The 5350-nt window shown below is 49.0% G+C and overlaps 1 non-coding gene across 1 annotated transcript; it reads right to left on the reverse strand.

Annotated features, from left to right (window-relative positions):
* Positions 1–5040: 5040 nt before the first annotated feature.
* On the reverse strand, positions 5041–5145 carry LOC122232836. The gene has a single exon (XR_006210248.1). It is a non-coding gene; the product is annotated as a U6 spliceosomal RNA (small nuclear RNA).
* Positions 5146–5350: the final 205 nt, after the last annotated feature.

The following is a 5350-nucleotide window of genomic DNA, read 5'->3' on the forward strand; positions in this document are numbered from 1 at the left end:
GTCTTCAACTGCTCTCGTGTTGTATCGTTCTTTATTATTTTGTGTATTCATTTAATGGCTGTTCCCAGCATATAGTTTCTATTTGGCACATCCTAAAGGAATCAGTAAATGTTCGTGGTGTTAATGGATGGATGGATGGATAGCTACTTAAATAAATTCATCACGAGGAAAGAAGGAAATTCATCACGGGCAAAGAAATAAATTCATCCCTGTTGTGAAAGGGATGGGCCCTGGTGAAGGAACAGTTCCCACTCCTGATCTCACGGAATCAGGCTATTCTACACATGCCCAGCCTTGTGGGGGTGCCCAGCGTGATACATACTACACGTATTCAGACAATGCCCACTGGTGACAGATCACATGCACGTCCTTCTGACTACTCCCACTCACCCCTCACACCAACATCCCCTGGACAAACTTCCCACCATCCTTGCATCCCACGTTGCCTTGAAATCTCCGTGCTTCCCTAAATGATGGGCTCCTCACGGACAGGCAGCTAGACCTCATCCCCAAAATGCCTAGCAAGGTGGCTGCTGAAAACAGATGCTTTTCAGTCAATCAGTAAAGATGATCTTTTCTATACGCTGATGTATAGAATACGACTTAGAATTCCATTAAACCATGCCGCGTCAGGGGAAAAAATGATGCAGGTTCGTATTTAAAAAGCAAAAAAATTAACAGCTGCCTCATATATTTCGGTCAAGTGCTTTGGATTTGTAGAAGGGATTTCTTTCTATAAATATAATTATTAGTCGCCATGATTATAGTAATAACGGGGGCGGGGGTGGCACAGAGCTCTGCCTGCCCAGCAGGGTGGGCTCTCGGTAGAGCTGGGTATTCCCTCTGCTGACTTGCTTCACTAGTTGACTAACAGACCTTATTCCCTGGCCGAGCCGATTCATATGCGACCAATCAAGTACTGTGGGATCCTGGGGGAAAAGCAGCCTGTGTTTGCTGCTGCTTTGACAGTTGAGGCTCCAAGAGGGGCTGGCAAACAATGGGAAATGAAACATTTGAGTGGTTGCAAAAAATTCCGTGGGAAATCCCCCCTGGTGATATTTATGTGCCATGGCTGTGACAAGGGGGGCTGGGGGCTTTCGATTTCAAGGGTTCTTGAGCAGACCACAATGGTGTTCTGAGACGGCATTCCCCGGGAACAGCTCTCCGGAGCCACAGAAGGCCAGTCTGTCTGTCCAGGGAATATTGGGCCACATGCATGATGTTGGTTATGAACTGCAATGGATTGTCAGGAGCTCACCCACAGCTGTGGGGCTCAGGCCTCTGAACCTGAACCTTCTGCTGTAAAACAAATTCAGCTTAACTGCTCCCCTAGATTTTCCCTAGCCTCAAGAGCCTGGGGGCTTATATAACTGGGGGCTGCCCTCAGGCTCAGCCCCGCCTCCCGAATTGTGGGAACCTTAGCCCCCTGCAGACCACTCCCATCATATTGAAAAAGCCAAAATCAGGGCCTCATACACTCCCCATGGCATTTTTTCCGGGTAATATGTGACCTTCTTCATTCCCATTTGTAATGGACATTTATTTGTCTGTTGCTCCCCCCCACTCCCACCCTTATTAAGAGAATAAAGTGGACTGATATTAACCAGTCTTTGCTTTGCTTTCCCTAGAACTGAGACATATTCAAGACTGCCCACTGTTGCTAATGTCCTGCTGCTGCTGTGATATATGTGTTTATAGATCAGCTTAAAGGTGAGGTTTATAGCTTCTTAGAGACACTTAGGGGGTAAGAAAACCGAAACTTCTGGGGATAAATAACTTGCCTGTGGGTATCGGTTGGTCCTGAGGTTTCAGTTGCAAAATGACAAGCTCCTATCTAAAATGGACTTAAGACAGATCCAAGGTGTATTGGATTATTTAACTGAGAAGAAAGAGTTTTATTAGCTTCAGTCACGGCTGGATCTAGGCCCTCAGTGAAGTCTTCAGGAGTTTGCTTCTCTTTGGCTCTTTGGCTCTGTTTTTCCCTGTATTGGGTTCATTTTTATTTTTTAAATATTTCTTTAATGTTTATTTATTTTTGAGAGAGAGAGAAGAGCAGGGGAGGGGCAGGGCAGGGGGGGGCGGCGGGACAGAGGATCCGAAGCGGGGTCCATGCTGACAGCAGAGAGCCTTATGCAGGGCTCGAACTCACGAACCTTGAGATCATGACCTGAGCCAAAGTCGGACACTTAACCAACTGTGCCACCCAGGCCCCCCTGGTTTTGTTTTTAGATGGGCTCTCTCCACCCTTTTACATTTTCCTGAAGTCAAATCCAAGCTTTTTCCTTGGATGAGGGTTAGGTCCGGTGGCGTCTGATAGGTCCAGCTGCCCGTTGCCAAATCAATGACTATGGCAAGGGGGACAGAATGATCTGATTGCCCAGGCCCCAGTCATGTGCTCCCTGCCCAAGCACAGCCAAACCACACGCATGCAGCAAGAGTGAATGGGTCCCCAGCGAATACTGGACGCTTCTACCAGAAGGAGGAATGAACACTGTCTGGGCAGGAAGACCTGATGTCCTATACTCCCATGTCACACTGTCAGGAAGGGGCAGGCCAATCTGCCCTCTACCTTCTCCATGCTGCGGGAGACCACCTCGAGGACCCCCTAATGCTCTAGCCCTCCCTGGGACTCCAGCTCAATCCTGCCGCGTGAATTCACGCTGGTCGGCAGTTTTCAAAACGTGCATCTTGGGAGCTTGCGGGAGGGAGGAAGAGAGTAGAGGGGAGGCAAAGAGGATGGGTGATAGAACTCAGAGGCTGTGCCTACGGGACCCCTCCTTCTGCCCCTATTTCAACCACGCGGCAATTCTTGTGTTCGTTTGTACCTTCCGCTCCCTTGTACGCTCTCATTTCAAGAAACAGCTCCTAGTATTTTTAAGGCTTGATAATCAAGTGATTTTTCCACAACGCTTGCCCTCTCACTCATTCATAAATGAGGAACAACAGCTCAGAAAGAGGCAGGAACTTGACCAAGGCCATGCAGCAGGACAGTGCAGAGTGAGTCCGAGAAATCACACCTCTGGATGCCCACCATCTCCTGCCCTTTCCACCTGCAGGGCTGCAGGCGGGTTAGAGATCCGTGGGCTGAGACCACCACATGCACCCCCGCCACACAGGGCTGATTTATTAGCCAAAGAAGCAGATCTTAACACTAATGGAGCACTTTCCAGAGCAGAGCAGAAAGAGGGAAGCTTTTTGAAGCTTTTTTTCTAGTCTCTGGGCACAGGCAGCCACGGGGGACTCACTTTGTAGGTAGGATCCTACCAGAAGGGAGAACAACAGCCAGATCCCTGCTACTCCCTCCTCATTCGGGGGGCTTACATCACCGTTCCAGAAGAACCTACGTGAGTAAGCCATGTGCTTCTGTTCAGGATGTTTACAAACAACGAACTGTTCTGCTTTGCGCTCCAGGGTCTGCGGAGCTGGTCTCCTGGCACCGACCCTGCCCCATATTTCACACACACCTTTGTGCAGCAAGGGCCACTGCTAATCATCAACTAACCCTTCTGAGTGCTTAGTTGTTCCCGGAACTGTGTGCTAAGTGCTTGACAGGTATCATGTCATTAAATCCTCCCGTAGGTACTATTGTTACCCTCATTTTACAGGGGAGGGGACAGAGGTGCAGAGGGATGAATTAATTTCTTCAAGGTCCTCAGATAGCTTCAACCTCAGGCAATCAGAGTCAAGCGCGTGAGCTCTTAGGTGCCTTGCTACGCAGGACGCACGGCGAGCGCTTCGGACAAGGAAGAGGTAGACTGTCACCACACCGGCACACAGACAGACAGAAAGTTCCCTGCTTCCTTCATTCAGTCCCTTCCTTCTACCACCCAGGGGCTTCTGGCGGAGTCTGAGGAGCTCTGGGTTTCCCTTTCTCCTTTTCTCCCACACTCTCTGCCCCGTGGCTTCAGCAAACACGCACAGGGGATTCCAGGGAGAGAACTATTATATTACTGAGTGGGCACGGCTCATAAGGTGCCAGCGGAACACGGGTAAGTCAGGTACAGAGAGGCACGCGGTCTCATTACTTAGCCTACCTTGCAGCAGCTTATTGAATTAGTGCGATTCGTAACATCTTCAACTTGGATCTCCTCCAGGCCAGCCAGCTGGTGCATTCAGTACTACTCAGCTCGCCTTAACTCAATTAACTAAGCCGGGCTGAGCCGGGCTGAGCTGAACTCAACAAGTATTTCTTAAGCACTGAGCTGGCTGCAGGGGGAAAAAAAAAAAACAAAACAAAAAAAGAAAAAGAAAAAGAAGAAAAAAACCCAGAACACAAAACCAGAAAAAACAAAGGAGGGTAAAGTGCAGACTCCACCAGACGTGGCCCTGACGGAGATGCCCTGCGTTCCCAACGGCACGATATAGCACCCTCGCCTCTCAGGGCCACCTCCGCGGTGCTTCCCACGTCGGCACACGCCCCCGGGGTTGTGATGTGCTGCTTCCTATTTTTCTTTAAATAAACGAACTTTCCTTTAAGCAAACTAATTTCCTTCTTTAAGCTTCATGTTTAAAATTATTAAAACAAAAGTGACGACGTAAAATCAAGCGTTTTGAAGGGGACGGTTCCGGGGGGGCGTTCGGTACCCCCACGGAGTTGTGAAACCACCACCCCCTCCGTCTCGTCGCCAAACATTTCCACCACCCCCCCCCAAAATAAAACCCCACCGCCGTGAAGCAGTGTGTCCCCAACCCCACCTCCTCCAGCCCCTCACGGCCGCTAATCTACTCTTGGTCCCCGTGGGTCTGCCTGTGCTGATTTCACACGGATGGAATCATACAGTGTGTGGCCTCTTGTCCTTGACTTCTTTTACCCAGAATCATGTTTTCGGGGTCCATCCATGTGGGAGCATGCATCAGTATTTCATCGCTCTTTATGGACAAATGATATTCTACTGTATGGATAGACTACATCTTATTTACCCATTCATCTGCTGATGGGCATTTTGAGCCAATTCTGCCTTTTGGCTACTGCGAATAGTACTGATAAATAAGGGTCTTTTATCTATTTATTTTATTGAGGTATCACTGACATAACATTGTGAAAATCTGGACCGCTTCACGAATTTGGGTGTGATCTTTCGGGCAGAGGCCATGCCAATCTCTGTAGCATTCGGATTTTCATAGATGTCCTGACGAAGTGAGGACATAAACTCAGGGAGTTTATTTAAAAAAAATTTTTTTTAACGTTTATTTATTTTTGAGACAGAGAGAGACAGAGCGTGAGTGGGGGACGGGCAGAGAGAGAGGGAGACACAGAATCTGAAACAGGCTCCAGGCTCTGAGCTGTCAGCACAGAGCCCGACGAGGGGCTCGAACTCACCGACCGCGAGATCACGACCTGAGCCGAAGT

This window comes from Panthera tigris, chromosome D3 (genome assembly GCF_018350195.1).
Source record: "Panthera tigris isolate Pti1 chromosome D3, P.tigris_Pti1_mat1.1, whole genome shotgun sequence".
Taxonomy (NCBI): Eukaryota; Metazoa; Chordata; class Mammalia; order Carnivora; family Felidae; genus Panthera; species Panthera tigris.